The 20,564-nt window shown below is 45.1% G+C and overlaps 1 protein-coding gene and 1 long non-coding RNA gene across 15 annotated transcripts in view; both read left to right on the forward strand.

Annotated features, from left to right (window-relative positions):
* Positions 1–20,564, forward strand: part of ANKS1A (ankyrin repeat and sterile alpha motif domain containing 1A) — a 183,530-nt gene that overhangs the window by 12,199 nt on the left and 150,767 nt on the right.
* On the forward strand, positions 1,706–6,096 carry LOC146401514 (uncharacterized). Its single transcript, XR_014810071.1, has 2 exons — positions 1,706–5,222; positions 5,277–6,096. It is a non-coding gene; the product is annotated as an uncharacterized LOC146401514 (long non-coding RNA).

The following is a 20,564-nucleotide window of genomic DNA, read 5'->3' on the forward strand; positions in this document are numbered from 1 at the left end:
CACTTCCTCCCCTGGCAACCACAAGTCTGCTCTCCATGACCATGATCTGTTTCTGTTTTATAGATGGGATCATCTGTGCCCTATTTTATTTATTTATTTAGGCTTTTTTAAAAAAATTTTTTTTAAGGGCTGCACCTGCAGCACATGGAAGTCCCCAGGCCAAGGGTTGAGTCAGAGCTGCAGCTCCTGGCCTATACCACAGCCATGCAGGATCCAAACAGTGTCTGCAACCTACACCATAGCTCGTGGCAATACTGGATTCCTTAACCCACTGAGTGAAACCAGGTATTGAACCCACCACCTCATGAATACTAGTCAGGTTTGTTACCACTGAGCCACAACGGGAACACATTTGCCCTATTTTATTTCATTTTATTTATTTATTTTCGCTTTTCAGGGCCACACCCAAGGCATATGGAGGTCCCCAGGCTAGGGTTTGAATTGGAACTACAGCTGCTGGCCTGCACCACAGTCACAGCAACATGGAACTGGAGCCTCATCTGCAACCTACACCATAGTTCACAGCAACGCTGGATCTCTGACCCACTGAGCGAGGCCAGGGATCGAACCTCCATGCTCTTGGATACTAGTCAGATTCCTTTCCACTGGGCCATAACGGGAACTCCCTTCTGTGCCCTGTTCTACAAGTGATATCATATGGTATTTGTCTTTATTGTTCTGACTTAACTTCACTTAGTGTGAGAACCTCTAGTTGCATCCATGTTGCTGCAGATGACATTATTTTGTTCTTTTTTATGGTGAGTAGTATTCCATTGTATATATGTGGTGTCACTTTTTTTTTTTTTTTTTTTTTGTCTTTTTTTTGTTTTTTTATGGCTGTACTTTCGGCATATGGAGATTCCCAGGCTAGGGGTCTAATCGGAGCTGTCGATGCCAACCTATGCCAGAGCCACAGCAATGTTAGATCCGAGCTGCATCTGTGACCTACACCACAGCTCACGGCAACGCCGGATCCTTAACCCACTGAGCAAGGTCAGGGATCGAACCTGCAACCTCATGGTTCCTAGTTGGATTCGTTTCCTCTGCGCCATGATGGGAACTCTGTGGTGTCACATATTTTATATAAGTATTGCTGAGTCAGTTGAATTGTTTTTGATTATGTGTGCTAAGCATAGGTCTTTGTCTCTTTATCATCGATTTCTGAGTTACTGCATTCAGAGCTCCCACTCCCTGGTCTGATTTTGAGTTCCTGTTCTGCCATCTCTCTATTTTCTTCTCTTAGTTTGGAGCTCATCTATACATGAAAGCATTTCTTTTGCTATATTTATCCATCATTTTTGGGTGTTTGGAGTTGGGGTGGGAGGTCTGGGTCAGAGTCCTTCTTTGGCTCAGATTCCCCCATTGACCAGCCATACAATTGCGATATCTGTAGAATCCATTTAAAAGTGATCGAAGCAGCACATGAAACCACTTATTTGTTTCTCTTTTGGACACTCGTTGGGACAGTCAGGGTTCTACTTGAGAGAGAGATTGGCCTCTGTTAGGTAATAACAGCATCTGGTTCCATCATACTGACATCACAGCACTTTCATGTTAGACTCTCAGGTTCTTTAAAGAGCACTGTCACTAGTTAAGATGAAAAATAAAAATAGGAGAAGAAGTACTTTGGATTTCATTTACTGAGAAAGGAAAAGTTGTCTTAAAACACTTCAGCTTTTCGTAATGCCAAGGAGTTAATGTTCTTGGGTCAGATGGTGCTTAATTCTTGCCAGACTGACACCATGGCTCTGCCTCTATGTGACGGGGTCTGTCATTTGTCACTTATTCTGGCCCGCGATGACTAGATGTGCTGTATGGAGAACAGTCTTTTCCTCTACTGGGACTGGAAAAGCACCTCCAGATGTATAGTCCACTAATCCTAGGACCAGCAGTCAGCACTTATTGGGCACTCAGTAATATTGGATTGGTAACATTAATTTGGAGGGCATTATTAAGTGCTTGTCCTTACTAGGATTAAGAAAGTAGCATTTTTTTATTGTTGTCTGTTCATCCTTTTATTCATTGGGTGACTTTCAGCTTTGTGTATGTACAGTCAAATCTCATTACAGTTCTTTTCAGTCATAGCAAAAGCTTAAAATCCCAGGGATTTTAATTTTCTCAATTAGAAAAAAAATTGGAAATTCTCTCTTCTTACCTGTGGAAAGGTAGAAACAGTGGTGCTGTTACTCGAGGCATCAGATACTTAGAAAATACAAGCTAGCGACTCAGGTTGCTGTGGAGGCGAGAATTCAGTCCCCAGCCCAGAGCAATGGGTTAAAGCTTCTGGCATTGCCACAGCTGTGGCGAAGGTTGCAGCTGTGGCTTGGATTTAGTCCCTGGTATGGAAACTTCCATATGCCGTAGGTGTGGCCATAAAAAAGAAAAGGAAACAAAAAAGAAAATACACACTAGCTTATTTGGAGGTGGTACTTTAATCTTAGGAGGATCCTTATTATTATTTTTGCTTTTTAGGGCCGCATTTGTGGCATATGGAGGTTCCCAGGCTAAGGGTCAAATTGGAGCTACAGCTACTGGCCTACACCACAGCTCACAGCAACGCTGGATCCTTAACCCACTGAGTGAGGCCAGAGGTCGAACCTGCAGCCTCATGGTTCCTAGTCGGATTTGTTTCTGCTGCGCCATGGCAGGAACTCCCTTCTTTTTATTTTTTTTTTGGCTGCACCCATAGCATGCAGAAGTTCTGCGACTAGGGATTGAACCTTCACCACAGCAGTGACAATACCAGATCCTTAACCTGCTAGGCCACCAGGGAACTCCAGGAGGATTCTTCCTAAAGGGAGTTTCTGGGGAAAAAATAAATAAATACATTTATGTTAAAATACCACAAAATACTACTGATATCAATTTAACCATATTCATTTGTAACTTTTCAAATATAGGAATATTATTATTTTTTTTTTAGAAAAGGAGTTTTCTGCCTGTACCCCGGCCCCCTTTGTCTGACTGAACCAATGTGTTGACTTGTTTTCCTTTCACCTGAATAAGCATTTGTGGTGATTTTCTTTTCAGCTTCCTTTCAAAATGATCAATTTCTCAAGTTATTTTTCCTTTTGAATAACGGTTGAGACTTGTTTCTGAGAAGTGGTTGGGAAAGCTTTCAAAACAGATCATTTCAGGCCTGTTTACCTGGAAGATTCTTAGACTTTCTGGTGTTTGTTTTTAGATCTGTAGCTCTTTGCTGGGCCTGGAGAGGAACCTGCTCCTGACTTGTTTGTGACTCCTGGTGTCATGTTCCCTACTCTTCGTCAGACCCAGCCTGACTCGCCGGGATCCTGATTCGGGATCCTAGTTGGGTCCAGCCGCTGATTCTTGCTTCTCCAGGCTCCCCTACAGCCCTGACAAAATGTCGATGAAAGCCCAGCCCTTAGTGCAGTATCTGATATATTTAACTCAGTTTAATTCACAGCAGTGCTGAGCTGTCACCATAGATGGTAGGTGGGTGTGGACACGTTGTGGGGGGCAGGGTAGCTTTGCTTCTTGAGCACTTAATACTTTGTGCCAAGAGCTTTTACCTTATATCTGTATTTCCTCAATCTATCTTCACAGCCTACCCTCTAGATACTTGGTATTATCCCCATTTTACAGATGACGGGGCAGAGGTTTGGGGAGAGGTTAAAGTGACCAGCTCAGGGCCGCGTGGAGGAGGCACAGCCAGGAAATCTCTGACCCCAAAACTGTTGCTTGTAAAGCCCTGCGTGTGATCCCTTGGAGAACTCAGTGTCTTTGGATAAGATTCAAACCATCACTTACTCTATGCTGAGGTAAAATTTTACCAAAAAGATTAATTAAGGATTTACTTATTTAACTTAATAGCTGATTTTTTTTTCTTTTTTCTTTTTTTTTTTGCCATGCCTGAGGCATGTGGAAGTTTGTGGGCCAGGGTTCAAACCTATACCACAGCAGTGACTCAAGCCTCTTCAGTGACAGTGCTGGATCTTTAACCTGCTGAGCTACAAGAGAACTTCAGTAGCTGCTTCTATAACACTTTGTGTCATACTCAGTTCTTAAGCACTTTATAAATGTTAACTCATTTTGTCCTCATAACAACACTTTGGGGAAGGCACTAGTAGTATTTCCATTTTACTGATGAGGAAACAGGCACAGAAACATTACGTAACTTGCCCAAGGTAGTAAGCAGGTAAGTGCCAGGACTTGGGTCCCTGCCCAGGCAAACTGGCTCCTGAGGCCTTAGCCTTCGCTTTTATGCAACTGGGGGATTCTTCCTTGTATTAAGAATGTAACATAACATCCCTTTGGAACACTTGGACTCCATAAAATTAGAGGCTTATTTTTTACATCATTGGCAATTTCTTTGGAATATAGGAAAGTTAGATGAGGGGATTGTCTTTAAACTTACTCCAAATAGGGAGTTCCCATTGTGGTGAAGCAGTAATGAACCTGACTGGTATCCATGAGGATGCGGGATGGATCCCTGGCCTGGCTCAGAGTGTTATGTATCCAGCGTTGCCATGAGCTATGGTGTAGGTCGCTGATGCAGCTTGGATCCTTGCATTGCTGTGGCTGTGGTATAGGCCGGCAGCTGCAGCTCCAGTTCGACCCCTAGCCTGGGAACTTCTGTGTGCTGCAGGTGTGGCCCTAAAAATCAAAACAAAACAAAACCCAGCAACAACCTTACACCAAATAATAAATTAGTTTAATTGATATCAGGGCAGCCCTGCAGCTCATGAAGAGGAAGGAGCCTCCCATATTGCTTTTTTCACACTTCTAGAAAGTCTCATCTTCTGCTTAAGTAGGTTAATATGGTCATGAATTTCACCTGAGAAAATTCAGGCCTTCTCTCCCCACCCCCCAAGATTTTAAAGTGATAAAGATTTCTTTTGGACACTTGACTACCAGACATACCACTGAGGCCAGAGTGTGTGTAAGGGAAGTAAATCTAAACAATTGGCAAGAGACCAGAGGCTTGTATATATATATACATGAAATTATTTCTAACCCTTCTGCTCATTCTGCTTTTTTCTTTTTTTACAGTTCTCTCCCCTTCCCCTACCTCATTGGTGGTTTATGACCAGGTCTCATATTCCCAAACAATAATTAGATTGTCCATAAAATGATTTTCAGAGAGTGTTATCTGGCTGGTTCAAATGATTGTTGATACTAGCTCGAAGCTGGGATTATGGGATAGGAAATGTTCCTTCCATAATCTTTGGTGCTTTAATCCTCACAATCCTGTGATACAGGTATTAGTGACCATTTTAGTGAAGAGAGAAGGTTAAGTGACTTGCCCTAGACAGGTTTTTCACTCGCAAGGCCTGTGGGGTCTGTTTTATGTGGCCGTAGATCATGGCTGCAAAGAAGTTGTCTGAGTCTCGAGGTTGTAGAAGGAAAAGACAGTATTTTAGCTGAAAACACCTATGGGTCCTATATGCTTAGCAATAATAGAATAGCTCTATTACTTTCTATCTACAAATGAAAATACCTCTGTTGTTGGCAGAGATTCCAGATTTGTTACATTTTAATCTTCTGCTAATCTCCATAATTATATGTTTAAGACCTCGCTGGAGAACAGTTTTCTTGCTCGTCACTTAGTAGCAGCCTTTTCACCATCTTCAGCAGACCCAGAGCCGACTTTCATGGGTTTAAGAAAATGGTTGAGGGCTTAATGTCTCACTTTAAACAGTTTTTCTTTCTTAAAGAGGATATTAAATCAGGATCCGGTACTTTTACTTAAGTTTTTTCAGCCAAACTGATAGACCTGTCTTTTTTTTATAACCATCATGATCTTAGACTCATTATCTTTAGTTACCATCATTTGTTTCCCTCTCTATTACTCTTTAGAAAACTATATATCTGAAAAAAATGTAAATATGATATAATAACCATTATTATCGCCGTGTGTGTGTGTGTGTGTGTGTGTGTGTGTATTTTTTAAAAATGCTTCCTGTTGCTCAAGGTACTATCTGACTTTTGGTGAAATGATGATGTCACTGGAGTTACCATGTGATGAATCTGGCTGGCATCAGGTTTCCTCATTACCAGGTACTGGGACTTGTAAAAATTTGACATCTATAGGCTTAACCTACTGCTTTAAAAAAAAAAAAGAAAGAAAGAAAAGTTTTTTTTGTTTTTTTTTTGTCTTTTGTCTTTTTGTTGTTGTTGTTGTTATTGTTGCTATTTCTTGGGCCGCTCCCGCGGCATATGGAGGTTCCCAGGCTAGGGGTTGAATCGGAGCTGTAGCCACCGGCCTACGCCAGAGGCACAGCAACGCGGGATCCGAGCCGTGTCTGCAACCTACACCACAGCTCACGGCAACGCCGGATCGTTAACCCACTGAGCAAGGGCAGGGATCAAACCCACAACCTCATGGTTCCTAGTCGGATTCGTTAACCACTGCGCCACGACGGGAACTCCAGTTTTTTTTTTATTGTAGTTGATTTACAATTTTCTGTCAATTTCTGCTGAACAGCAAAGTGCCCCAGTTATGGATGTACATATATATACATTTAAGCTCTGCTTTTTTTTTTTTTTTTTTTTTTTTTTTTGGTCTTTTTTGCCTTTTCTAGGGCCACTCCCGCAGCATATGGAGGTTCCCAGGCTAGGGGTCGAATCAGAGCTGTAGCTGCTGGCCTACACCACAGCCACAACAACGCAGGATCCAAGTCGTGTCTGCGACCTACACCACAGCTCAAGGCAACCCCTTAACCCACTGAGCAAGGCCAGGGATGGAACCTGCAACCTCATGGTTCCTAGTCAGATTCGTTAACCACTGTGCCACAACGGGAACTCCAGTCTACTGCTTTTCAATATTGTTCTGATTGTGATTCGCATTTGTTTTAGTGTTGTTTAATTTGTTTCTCATTGCCCACTTAGTCTTTATACTAATAGTTTAGGATTGGTCTTTGAGTTTGTGTGGCCATTCGGGTTTGAATGGAGCAAAATCTAAATCTTGCCTTTCCCTCCGTCACTGATTTTGAATCTAGCCTTTTAATCTTTAAACTAGACTTTTAAGTTCTTGTCTGCAGAGTTGGTCTAGGTCTGTGTGGAAACTACGTAGCATTCTCAGTTTTATCCTTTATTCATTCTCTGTGTGCTTGGACTCTGAAGGGAAGAGGACATGGGTTAGATAGAAAATCAGTGCCTAGGAAACACTGTCGCCAGGAGCCTGCCTGCCTCCTTCAGAGAGCTCTCCACCTCTCCAGAGGGGCATGGCCTCCCTCTGGGTCTGGGATCACGTCAGCCATTGTCTAGCAGTGTTGGGATTCCTTGGTGGCTCAGTGGGTAAAGGACTTGGCCTTGTCATTGTTGTGGCTCCAGTCACGCTGTGTCCCAGGTTCAGTCCCTGACCTGGGAACTTCATGCCGAGGGCACAGCCCAAAAAAAAAAAAAAAAAAAATATGGAAAAGAATGCGTGTGTGTGTATATCTGTGTCACATTGCTGTAGAGCAGATCTTAACGCATTATTCTAAATCAACTGTATTTTAATTTTAAAAAAGTCCATTATTAGATGAGGAAGTGGGAGGAAAAGATAATGGATTAAATGCCAAAAAATGAAAGATACATCTGTGAGTTAATGATATAAATGATTGAATAAATAAATGGAGAGAAGAGAGAGCTCTTCATTTCTGAAGAACTGCATTTAAGACATGTAGAAGGAATGAGAGGAATAGAAAATCGCCGTTAGCACACCACAGTAAGAACTGCTGCAGGCAGGATCTACCAATGAAGGGTAAAATTAGTGGGTGAAAGTTTAAGAGGAAACAAGAGTATTTGCGTGTCTTGAAGCGTCTTCTGAAAAAGTTTATTAATTCCTGTGGTGGTTTCAACGCATGTCCGCATATTCTTCAAGACTCTTCTCTCCAGGGAATGGAGTTTTATTTTCCTCCTCTTGCGTGTGGGCTGGACTTAGAGACTGGCTTCCAAATAATAAACAATGAAAAGGGGAAACAGTAACTTTACAGTGGAAGAACTTGACCCACGTACTTGCCTTATCCAAGAGGTCAAGGTCAACATTATCAGTCATGTGATATCACTTATGCCTGATGGGATATGATGAGAAGGGCCTTCACCTCTTGTGTTCTTTCCCCTAAATCCATCACCTCTGTGTAATCATGTGAAAACAGACTCAGAATGAAGAATATTCAACAAGAGTATCTGACTAGTATTCTTTCAGCATCACAGGGCTGTGAAAGACAAGAATGAGAAACTGTTTCAGACTGGAGACTAAGGAATTACCCCTATTAAATATCAAGTGGACCAGGAAAAGGACACAAGTGTAAAAATCTGAATAGTCTGTGGTTTAGGTAAGAGTACTGCACCAGTGTTAATTTCTTAAGTTTTGATCAACGTGCCACGGTTGCCACGGTTAGGTAAGATGATAACGTAAGGGGAAGCTGGGTGAGAGGTACGCAGGAACTCTTTACTGTCTTTGCAGCTCTTCTGTAAGCCTAAAATTATTCAAAATTAAACAGCCAAGCATCAAATCAGATAGTGTCTGGAGTCAAGTTCTCTGGGTTTGGATCTTGCCAGTTGAGAGGTAGTACACAAGTTTCTTAATTTTTCTGCCTTAGTTTCCTCATCTGTAATAAAAGTAGCTGCCATATGACAAGAGTGAGCCAAGGTTCAATGAGATAATGCATGTAAAGTACTTAGAATGGTGGCTGGAGTGTAGTAGTGCCAGCTGCTGATATTAATATTTATACAAAGAAAGTCTATCCCCCTTTTAGCCATGGATGTAAACAGTCTGGGCTGACGGAGGTGGGAAGGAGAGAAAATGGTGGTCTGGAGACCCCTGCCCCACCCCACATACCCCTAGGAGGTGGGCTTGAGCTCTGCCCTTGAGGAATGCCAAAGGTTCAGATAGGAGATGGTGTGGAGGAGGAAAGGAACCAGCTGGAAACAAAACTAGAGGAGCTGCAGTAGGAAAGCCCTGTTTGCCGAGCGGTGAATAAGGCTGTCCAGGGGCATGGAGGCCACGTTTGGAGTCATGAAGGGGAGGCTGATAGAGTGGGCAGGTGGCAGCCTGGCTGCCGGCTGGATCAAGTTTAGATTTTATCTCTAGGCCTGAGAGAAGATAGAGCTAGAGAGAGCCGAGAGATAACACTTCAAAAGATGGTTTTAGTCCCAACAGGGCTGTGGTTTACTTTGAGGACTTGTTGATTGAGAAACTATGGCATAACAGAGTGACTCTGAAGTTAGTAACACTCTGAAATAAATGTGTTTTATTAAGTATGGTAGCTTCTCTGTACCTTTGAGACATTATGATGCATGTGTGTGACATTTATCCTGCTTGCTGCCAATGCCTGGTGTACAAATGAATTTGCTGACCCTTTATAATAACACTGTAGCCCCTGGGTTAAGAATCACTGGGATTTGGGACCAAGAGCTTTCAGGGTGCAAACATGCTTTGACTTCAGGCCTCATTTTTGGGGTTGTCTTCTATCATAGGGACAGTGTACTTCTTTTCTTTGTTAAAAGAGTATTGAAATATAATTTACATACAGTGAATGCATGGATATTAAGTGTACAGACAGAGCAATGTATTTTTACCTATGTATGCATTTGTGTAGTCATCACCAAGATCAAGACAGAACATTTCCAACACTCCAGAAGGCTCTCATCACTTCCCAGCCCCAGAAAGCCCTCCTTGACCTTTATCATTATACATTTTTGCCTGGAAATATTTTTATCCACCATACATACACCCAGGCCCATGTGGTACGGTGGGGTAGGAGCAGGGATGGGTCTAAAAGTGCCAAATACTACACTCGACACATACTCAGACTTAAGTAAATTTCCCCATAAAACCACAGACCTAGGCTTATTTTACTTACCTAAATGCAATCCCATTGCTCGCTGACTGCTGTGTTTTTCCAGTTGGACCATGCTCTTTGCCTTCACCTGATATTTACCATAATAATTACCATCATTCATGAAAAGTCTCCTTAGGTCTTTAGTTCCCCCCCCAACCCCCAGTAGTTCCATGTATAACTCTCCTGTAGAAGAAGTTGTGCTATTTTGGAACCAAAGATGGTGTTTGTTTCTTCATTGAATGAGTACCAGACCTTGGGTAAATGAGCAGAGCTGGAGAGAGGAAGTCTCCATCCCAGCCCCCTGATTTTTTTTTTTTTTTTTTTTTTTTTTTTTTTTTGCTTTTTAGGGCAACGTGTGGAGGTTCCCAGGCTAGGGGTCAAATCAGAACTACAGCTGCTGGCCTGCGTTTCGGCCACAGCAATGCAGGATCCAAACCGTGTCTGTGACCTACACCATAGCTCACAGCAACGCCGGATCGTTAACCCACTGAGCAAGGCCAGGGATCAAACCTGCGTCCTCGTGAATGCTAGTCAGATTTGTTAACCGCTGAGCTGCGATGGGAACTCCCCTCCTGCTCTGATGAGAGAGACTAGTGAGGGGTGTGATGAGTGCTGAGAAACACAGGGATGCTGGAGGGTCACGGAAGGACAGGTGATGTGGGGGCACTCCAGTGGGGGGAAATGTTTCTCCTTGAAGCAGTGATGTCTGAGCCTGAGAGAATATGAATTGTATATATACAGGCAAAGGAGGGCAACGTGAGGGCTCATGGGCGCTGAAGAGAGAGTGTGCAGTGCGTGCAAAGAGGGGAGCAGGGCCCAGTCAGAAAACTGCAGGTGAGGGGTTCCCTGGTGGCTCAGCAGGTTAAGGATCTTGGCACAGGTTTCATCCTTGGCCTGGGAACTTCTTCATGCCTTGGATATGGCCCCCTTCAAAAAAAAACAGAGACTGCAGGTGATTGTCTAGTGTGAAGGAGGGAGGTGGGGCCAGACCAGCATGTCCACGTGAAGGACCTGGTCACTTTACATTTTGGAAACTGACTTGCAGTGTAGAATGATTAGGGCTAGTACAGTGGGTGTGGCAAGAAGGCCGGATGGGAAAGACATTCAGGGGGTGCAGTGAATAGGACTTGGTGGCTGATTTATAAGCAAGAGGTTCTCTGTCTTATGACTAAATAGGATTTGACAATGTAAAGTGAGAGAGTGGAATTTTTGGAAGGACTGGATTTTTCTAAGTTGTAGCTGAAAGGAAATACTTTTTTGCATCTTCAGCAGAAGGGGAGTGTTGGCTTTAGAACAGCCCCACTAATTTGGTGTGCATAGGCAGTTTTTTTGTTTTGTTTTGTTTTGTTTTAAATCAGGCAGATAAATCAGTCTTTTGGTTTGTTTTAACCTTTCTTTCTTTGCTGTGGCAAAACCTAAACCTCCAGGTGGGTATCCCCACAGAGAAGACCCGCGGGCCTTCAAGCTACAGGGGCCTGGTGACATGGAAAGGCTTCTTTCTTCTTTCAGGATGGTTGTTTCCCGTGATGTGTATGGAAAGCCAAACCGGCACTTCTTGGTGTATGGGTTTGATTGTAAGGTTTTTGTAAAGTTGAAATCAAACCCTGTCTTTGCTTTGGCCTGTGATATACTGAAATAACCTCCTTGGACAAGCACTGGAGAGCAGTGAGGGAGGTACTTAACCCTCAGGGCTGTTATCTAGGCGCCTGGCACTTCCTCACTCATGGTCCTGGTCTTTTGCTCTGAGAATGTGTCCTTGTGGAGCTTAAGAACCATGTACCTAGGGCTAGAAACTTCTAGAAAAGGCAAAAAATAGCTTCCTGGGCTGGCAGCATCTGGCGTCCTAACCCTGAATGGTCATCAAGAAACCCAGACCACACCCTTTATGCTGAAAGGAAACTTTTCTCCCCAGTCAGCCAAAATCTAGTCATCTGCCAGCCCCAACTCCAAATTTCCTGTTACTATAAATCTTTAACAGTTTAGAGTGAAGGATGGTGGCCTGTGGGACAGAGAATCCTCATTAGATGAATGGCAGGGAAAGGGCAGTTTGGCTACAGAGTCATAGATAATAAAATGCAAGATATATCTCTTGCCCCTGGAATCTCCATGTGGTGCTCTGAGCTACCGCATAGTTTCTGCTGTTCCAGTTTTCAGGTTATGCCCAGAGAGTGGTGATGCTTTTTACACAATGCCAGTTCTTGTCACCAAGGGACGTTCAATTTGGCACTTAAGTTGTGGGTAAACAAGCGTATGCTCGGTGTGCAACAGTTTATGAAAGTGGACCGACCAAGTGTGACCTCAGTTGAGTGTTGTGATGAAATCAAACATTCATATGCTCATTTGACACCTTTCTTGATGTGCATGATCATTATTGTGCTGCATGGTAATTAGGTAAGCAGTTCATATAAGTGACTATAATTAGTATTAATTTTTACATGGCCAAATCAAATTTTCACAGTTTTTTGTTTATTAATTTGTCAGTTCTCCAGCATTTATAATTAGCATCAATGTCAGCATTTTCCATTGATACCTCATGGGTCTGATCCTCCTCGCTGGCATGCTCTGCTTCCCCTGTGTTTAAACATAAAGCACAGAGCCCTTTGGAGGGAGAGGGTGGTCCTCAGCCCTGTTTTCTCTCCTGACCTGATCTTGACCTCAGAGTAGCTCCTGTGGCTTCTCCCCAATCCCAGGTATCCTGGGAGTCTGGGGTCTTCACAGAGTTCACCCCAGGCTGGGAGAGAGAGTCCCCTTCACCACCTAGGGAACTTGGCAGTACATTTTGTTTAAGAATAGAGACTGAAATGACCGCAAAAATTTTTTTTTTTCTTTAGGACTGCACCTGCTACATATGGAAGTTCCCAGGCTAGGGGTCAAATTGGACCTGCAGCTGCCAGCCCATGCCACAGCCACAGCAACGTGGGATCCTTAACCCACTGAGGGAGGCCAGGGATTGAACCCACATCTTCATGGATACTAGTCAGATTCTTAACCTGCTGAGCCACAACGGGAACTCCCAGAACTGGTTTTGAGTGACGTTTCTGACCTGCCCTTATGTCTCTGTGGGGCATAAGGTGATGGGTGGTTCTGTTTTGGTGATAAGATGCAGAACCTTTTATTGTGGTCCCACTGGCTGAGTGTGTACTGCCTTTTTCTTTCTTTTTTTTTTTTTGTCTTTTTTTTTTTCTTTTTTTTCTTTGCTATTTCTTTGGGCCGCTCCCGCGGCATATGGAAGTTCCCAGGCTAGGGGTCAAATTGGAGCTGCAGCCCCCGGCCTACACCAGAGCCACAGCAATGCGGGATCCGAGCCGCGTCTGCAACCCATACCACAGCTCACAGCAACACCGGATCGTTAACCCGCTGAGCAAGGTCAGGGATCGAACCCGCGATCTCATGGTTCCTAGTCAGATTCGTTAACCACTGCACCACGACGGGAACTCCTGTACTGCCTTTTTTTATTGTGGTTAAGCTGACCCACCATTTGGTTCCCTAACCTTAAGTTTCCTTTCCTGTACACGATGAATGTTCTCAGCTTCTGCAGAGGTGAACTTTGTTCTTTCTTCAAACATTGGCTGAGTTTCTGCTCTGCTGTAGGCCCTGTGCCAGGAGCCAGGTACAGAGAGATGGTCAAATGTCCCGACATTAAATCATACGTTTCGCATTTGCATCTGTCATCTCCTTTGGCCTCACCACCCCTATAAAATGGAGAAAGACGATTCATGTGCCCACAATACAAATAAGTAGTCAGGGAGAGATGAACAGACGTGTTTAAGGACATATATTGAAGTAGCGGCTGAGCTGAAGGCTTGGTCTCATGACCTCCAACTCCTCTCTAGTTAGGGAAGCGAAAGCTAGTCAGGAAGGATGGCATCGTCCCCCAAAAGTTTATACACACACTCAAAATATTCATTCAAGTGATTCTGGGACTGTGCTTCTTTATGACAACTTGGTAATTAAAAACATCAGAATTTACACTGTATCAGTTAAGGGCTCAGTTTGCTCAACAAACTTATTTATCACTTAGTAAATCACCCTAAAGGGCCTAGAATGATTTAATCATCGTCATTTGATTTTGACAGTATTTGTAAGGAAGATGCTGTTCGGTGTGTTTTTACATTGGTTTGAGAGAGGGTAAGAGTTTTCTAAGGTTGAGGAGGAGATGGTTTTAAAAATCCTCTTAGCCAGTGTTGAGTTGCCAGGACAGGAGCCACAGAGAGTTCAAATCATGTGCCGGCCCATTGTCTTGGCACCTAGAAATCCTCCAAGGCCCAGTAGCCGTTTTAAGGTTTTCTGTGGAAAAGGCCTTTGGGCTCCCCGTGTTAGTGACTTTTCCATTTCTGGAGAACTTAAGAAGGAAAATTTCCCTGCTGAGTGAAGTGAGAAAGTATCAAAATATTGCGCCATGGCTCTCCGAGCAGTGTTCACTGAACACAGACTGTCTGAGGGCTCTGAGTGCCAGGCAGGACCTGCCATGGCCTTAATTCTCTGGTGGCCTCCCTGAGGGCTCTGGAGGCTGCAGGAAGAGGGCCGCGGAGACCCGGCATGGCTCAAGGGTGTGGACCTGAGGTCTCGCTATATATACTGAGGTTGAAAGTTGTGGGGTCTTGGGCACGTTGTGTCATGTATCTCATTTTTTTCCCAGCTATGAGGTGGGGTGATATTTTATTCTAAAAGGGAATTTGGGAGTCTCATCATCTGTTTATAGTGGGAAACACTAGCCACCTCTTTAAGGACATTTTTCCTGGGCTCAGTGAAGTCTGTCTCGCCCACCGGAATGTAAGTTCCCTGAGGGTAAAGGCCGTGCCTGTGGTTTTGCTCATGTGTGTCCCTGCTCTGAGCTTAGTGGATTCTCAGACACTTGAGGAGTCCCCTTAGTACTGGAGGCACTCACACTTCCTATGAGCATAGATCCATATCTGTCAGCGTCATGGAGCTTTAGGTTTGAGTAAGGTTTTGGGGTTTTTTTGGGTTTTTTTTCTGTCTTTTTAGGGCCGCACCCGCGGCACATGGAGGTTCCCAGGTTAGGGGTCAAATCAGAGCTGTAGCTGCCAGCCTACACCACAGCTCACAGTAATGCTGGATCCTTAAGCCACTGAGCAAGGCCAGAGGTCGAACCCGAAACCTCATGGTTCCTAGTCAGATTCGTTTCCACTGAGCCAGAATGGGAACTCCTGGAGAGCCAGAATGGGAACTACTGGGTGGGGTGTTTCCTATCAATTAAGTGGAGTTTGGGGTTTTATATTTCCAGTATTTCCTTCAGAGGGTTTCCTTCTTCCTTCAGCTTGACTGATGCAGTGTGATAATGAAGTGAAAGGAAAGGCTGGCCGTGTCTTGGTTCTGTGCTAGGCTGGCATGTTCTTGAAGCCCTGGTCTCTGAGCCGCTCTGTTTCATTTGGGGTCCACTCCTAGCCTGCGGCAGAGCTGGTTCCCTCTATTCCCAGCTTCTCAGAGGAAGTACTTGGTTCCAGGTCAGAGCTGTTTTCCTTGTCGCCAGCGTAGAGCCCTTGAAGGACCTGGGCTACTAGAGCATCTTACTTGTTAAGAGCACAGAGGAAAATCTGGAGGTGGAGATTTAGGAAAGGATGAGCCCAGCGTCTCAGCTACAGTACACTTATCAGCACATATTGCTGAGTCGCAGTGGGAGTGTTAATTAGTGTGAGACTGCAATAGCTTTGCATTGAGACTGCTGCTTCCTCTGTGTTCTCAATGGAGCCTCTTAGGGAAGAGAAGTCAGACAGAATATGCTTTCCATCAAAGCCTCTCTTTTAGGAAGAATGATTCAGAGAGGGACCCAGGTCCAAGAAATTTTCATCAACAAATAAAAACGGAATCTCCAGGTTTGCCAGATGCTTTATTTTAAGGAAATTTTTCCTCATTTGGTCTCTTGTAAATCTTCCTTCTGACTATGAAATCTGCTCTGCCCCCGTCTAACTTAAAAATAAAATGTTTCAGCATGTTCCAAATCTCATCTGTTCAGGGCTCTGTGGTTCAGCTGGGAATGGATTACATAAAAATAAAGGCCAAAAATTCCCCATTATTGGACCATAGTGTTTGGGGAAATGTTCTGAAGTTATCTAGTGTCCTCCCTCTTCCCCCGTGACTTGCCTTTTATTGAGCACACGCTGTGAACAGACACTGCTCCTTGTTTGCTAAGGCAGCAGCCACTTCACTGCTGGTGCATCAGGGTGCACCCACCAGCTGCCCTGCGTTATGTGAAGTAACAGGGTCAGATGGTAACAACCCAGGGGGGCTCTCCCTTTTCCAAGTAGAGATGCAGGTTCTTTTAATGGGTATCTATCTTTTTAGGGAAGGAGAGGACAGCATAAAGCACTTCTGCAATTCCTTTGTTTGGTCCACCATGAAAGCTCTCCCTGCAGAGGAGCAGCAAGGAGGAGAGAGAGAAGGGGGTTCAGGGACCAGCCCCAGCCACCTGCCCCCAGCTCTCCCTCCACCCCTCACGAGGGACAGAGCTGCTGATGAAGGAGTGGCTGAGCCCAGAGGCAGGTTTCACTCCGTCTCCATGACTGAGCTGTCAGTAGTGGGTTTCAGATTTTTTTTTTTTTTTTTTTTCCTTTTCTAGGGCCACTCCCGCGGCATATGGAGGTTCCCAGGCTAGGGGTCTAATTGGAGCTGTAGCCGCCGGCCTATGCCACAGCCACAGCCACGTGGGATGCAAGCCGTGTCTGCGACCTACACCACAGCTCATGGCAACGCCAGATCCTTAACCCACTGAGCAAGGCCAGGGATCGAACCTGCAACCTAGTTAGATTCATTAACCACTGCACCACGACGGGAACTCCCCTTTTCAGATTTGTGACCTCTTCTTTTCACGTCCAGCCAGGCTCCCCTGCCCGCCGCCCCGCCCCACATGTTCCGCATTACTGCTCAGCTTTCCTATAACCACTGTGTAGCTAGATGCAGGCTGATGTAAGAAAGTCAGTTTTTGTAAGAGAATTCACACTGACGTGCAAATGAGGTGGCAGTCTGCCCTGTCTCACTCTGTGTCTTTTTAATTCACACACAAATCTGTTGGTGTTTTGTGGGAAAGGATCTTTTTTGAGGAAGGGTCTCTGCTTTCCTCCGGCTGGGTAGAGGGGAGCAGACCTAGAGAACCCGCTGCGGGCTGCTGGGCCTCCCTCCTTGCTCACCTTCATCTCCCAGCCTGAGGCCAGAGGCCCCTGGCCCAGCTGGGCCCCAGCCCCCACCCTGGCTGCCCTGCTTAGGAAATTCCAGGTGTTTCTGCTCTGGCCAGGGTCACAGCAGTTGATGAGGGTGGAGCTGTGGATGGGAGCAGATAAGCAGCTTCCAGAACTCTCTGAAGAGAGGAAGAAGCTATCTCTTCTTATCAACTGCCCTCCCCGAACCTGGTAGCACATATTTTCCCCTCAGTTTTGCTGCCTCAGGCTCACTCCAGAAATATTTGTCCTTTCTCATTCCACCCTCTCTTCTCTGTCCTGAGAACCAGCCCCACTTGTTCCTTCCAGAGACTTGAGTTTAGCCGTCACTGAAATCAAAGCCTTGAGAATTTGTGGGTGTGGAACACCCTCCAGTTGAGAATCCAAAGGTGTTGAGTTCTTTGCACATGTGGATTGGGGTTGGTGATGCCCTTTGAAGGTCGGAGGGTCATGGGCAGGCCCTGTAGGTTTTGGAGCCAGTTAGCCTGGGTTCACATGACAGCTTTCTGCTTAGCAGTACTTTACGTAAACTCCCTGTGCCTCGGCTCTCTTACTTCCACAATGAGAAGAACAATCATACCTTTGTACCTCGGAGAGTCTGTGTGAGGATAACATGTTTTGAACAGCACCGGGCATGGGGTGTGTGCTTGTTCACTGAGAGCTTTGCGACTGGTGAAGCTTCGGGGCCAATAAAGTGGCCACCAGCAAACTCATCCTGCTGCGGCCCCTGTGCTTTCTCCGTGGACCATCTCAGTGGGGAAAAGAGGGCAGCAGAAGGTGTTTTTGGATCAGGGTCAGTTCTGCAAAAAGCCGTCACATTTATTAGCACATGGTCTCAAGGTCTCCTTAAAGATGGCTCCTAAATCTGTTTCCTGAATTTTATAGTTTAATTAAAGGTACTCTGTGGCCTTCTGATTTGTTGAAGGAAATGACTGCAAGCATGAAAAAAAAATTTTTTTAACAGAACACCATGTAATTATAACATGTTGAATATGAATATGACAAGTTACTGTTTACATTTTGAACTTTTTATAGTACTTGATCCTGAATGAGTCTAAGTTATGACTGGTGAACTGTAATGTTTCTAGTTCTTTATGCAAAAAGTTGGAAGTTAGTCCTTTGGGAAGGTGTCCCCAGGAGACTGTTATTTCTAAGAGGAAATTGAATATTGGCTCAGAGCACCTTTTCAAGGTCCTGGCTTGTCCTTGTGAAACTGGAGGGAAGGGGGCAAGATACAACCTTTATGAAATGACAGCCAACCAGGACCAAGAGGGCGGATGATCCGACTTCCAGTGGACCTTGAACCTCATTATAGGCTCCTCGCTGTTAACGCCTTAGCAGCTAAAGGACATGCCCACAGGCACCATAACCGGTCTGGGCCAACCATAAAAGGCCAAAAAGTGGGTGGTGGCCCAGTTCCTGAAATCCTCGCCCCCTTCCCTGAAACAGTTGGAACAGTCCACCCACTCATTAGCCTATGAAATTACCCAGCCCGTAGCAACTCCCTGCTCCATGTTTCACCTTCTGAGATTGCCCACACTCTTTTTCAATAAACCTTACTTCTTACCAACCACTTCGCCTCTCATTGATTGCTTTCTGCACTGAGTCATTAAAGAAACTGAACCTCAGTAAGTCCTGAGACCAGGTGTGTGAATTTTTTTTTTTTTTTTTTTTTTGCTTTTTAGGGCCAGACCTGCTGCACATGGAAGATCCCAGGCTAGGCGTTGAATCAGAGCTGTAGCTGCTGGCCTACACCACAGCCATAGCAACACCAGATCGGAGCTGCGTCCACGACCTACACCATAGCTTGTGGCAACGCCGGATCCTTAACCCACTGAGTGAGGCCCGGGATCGAACCGCAACCTCATGTTTCCTGGTCGGATTCATTTCCGCTGAGCCATGACAGGAACTCCGGGTGTCAAGTCTAAGTCTTGGCTGGGATAGAGTACCAGCCTGTGGGTTCTAGTCCTGATCTGAGTTGTGTGGTTTCACTTGAGTCCAAACTTCTTAATGTGTTTTTGAGGCTTTGCAGTCTGGCTTGTTCCTCTTTCCTTATTGCTCACCAGCGTTAGCTTTGCACTGGAGGCTTCAGCATCACTTAACAAATGTGAAGTGCCCATGTGCAGTTCCTTTGAACCTGGGCCCTATGCCGACTTGCACCTGGAGTTGTACCTCATGCCTCTGTGGCTACAGAACTTCCTACGCTCCAACTTTGGATGGATTCTGGCCTCATCTTAGCAAAGGCAGTAGGTGTGGACGTTGAGTACCCAGACTCAGGGGTCAGGCTAGGTGGGTTCAAATCCCAGCCCATCTGCTTGTTAGTGGTACATCCCTGGGGATGTTTCTTAATAACTTCTTTGTTTCATCTCTAAAATGGCAGCAGGGAGTTCCCTGGTGACTCAGCAGGTTAAGGATCTGGTGGTGTTACTGCTGTGGCTCTGGTTACTGTTGTGGAGTGGGTTCAAATCTTGGCCTGGGAACTTCCTCATGCCGTGGACGCAGCTGAAAACAATGGCAGTAATAATAGTGGCTCTTTTGCGGTGGTGTTCTGAACATTACAGGATGTGATCCACAAGTGCACTTAGCATATTCCTAGCACAGAGTAGCTTCTCAGCAAGTGCTAGTTAGCTCTTATTCTCCTTGTGTTTTGTAACTTCCTGCAGGCTGGCTTCTGATTCTGTGTATGGGGGCCTTTTCTGTGTGCTCCCAGAGCCTGTTCTGCGGGTCCTGAGGTTGCATTTATCATGCTGTGTAGTAATTCCCATTTGCTATTTCTCCTCACTCCTAGACTGCAAGCCCCTTGAAGGTAGTTAAGTTCTCTCTCCTGGCCACAGTTGTGTCCCTGTTGCCTGGCAGACATTGTTTCCTTCCTCTGCCCACTCTGGGCTGTTAAGGTAGGTGTTTCTTCTCCCCCACCCCCCCTTTTTAAAGAGTCCTTAGTAAGTTGCTGTTGGTTTTTTGATGAAAGTTCTGCTTGCCTGTTTTGTCATGAGCCAAGAGGTGTTTTCCTTTGCCCTCACTAGGACAGTTTTTAAAGATCATCATGATTTGTGGATGAAAAAAGGCACTCAGCCTCCTTGTGGCAGGTGTTACAGCAGGCCCTTAGATACATTCTGATGGAGTTCACCCTCGGCTCCGAGGTTGGTGGTGAATAGACCCACAGGCTAGAATTGTGTAACATGCTCAGCGTCATCCAGCTTAGCAGGTGTCAGGGTCTGACTCTAAACCTGGGCCAGTCTGGCTTCATGGCACGTAATATTTTTGTCCTGTGCTCCCTGCCTTGCCGGGGACTTGTTGGCTGGTCCTCTGCCTGCAGCCTTACGCCTCTTCTCTGGGGAGCTGTATAATTAGACTTCAGAAGTGATCATTAAAGGGATTGGTTCTTTCCATGGGGAAGATGCTGAGTTGGATACGATCTTATATTGTGCAACTGTAATATTTTACTAGCACAAAACAATGAGACTCATGCAGGCAGATAAGGATTATGGATAAAAACAACAAGCTTGGGAACACTGGGGAGGAGAGAGCAGAGAAATATCTTTTTATAGCTTCGTTTCTTGGTTTGTCCAGAAGTTAAAAATAGAACGAATCTTGCCCTTTA

This window comes from Sus scrofa, chromosome 7 (assembly GCF_054392235.1).
Source record: "Sus scrofa isolate SSC_HxYL_T2T_F1_AM1 chromosome 7, Sscrofa_HxYL_maternal_Yorkshire_Landrace_v2.0, whole genome shotgun sequence".
Taxonomy (NCBI): Eukaryota; Metazoa; Chordata; class Mammalia; order Artiodactyla; family Suidae; genus Sus; species Sus scrofa.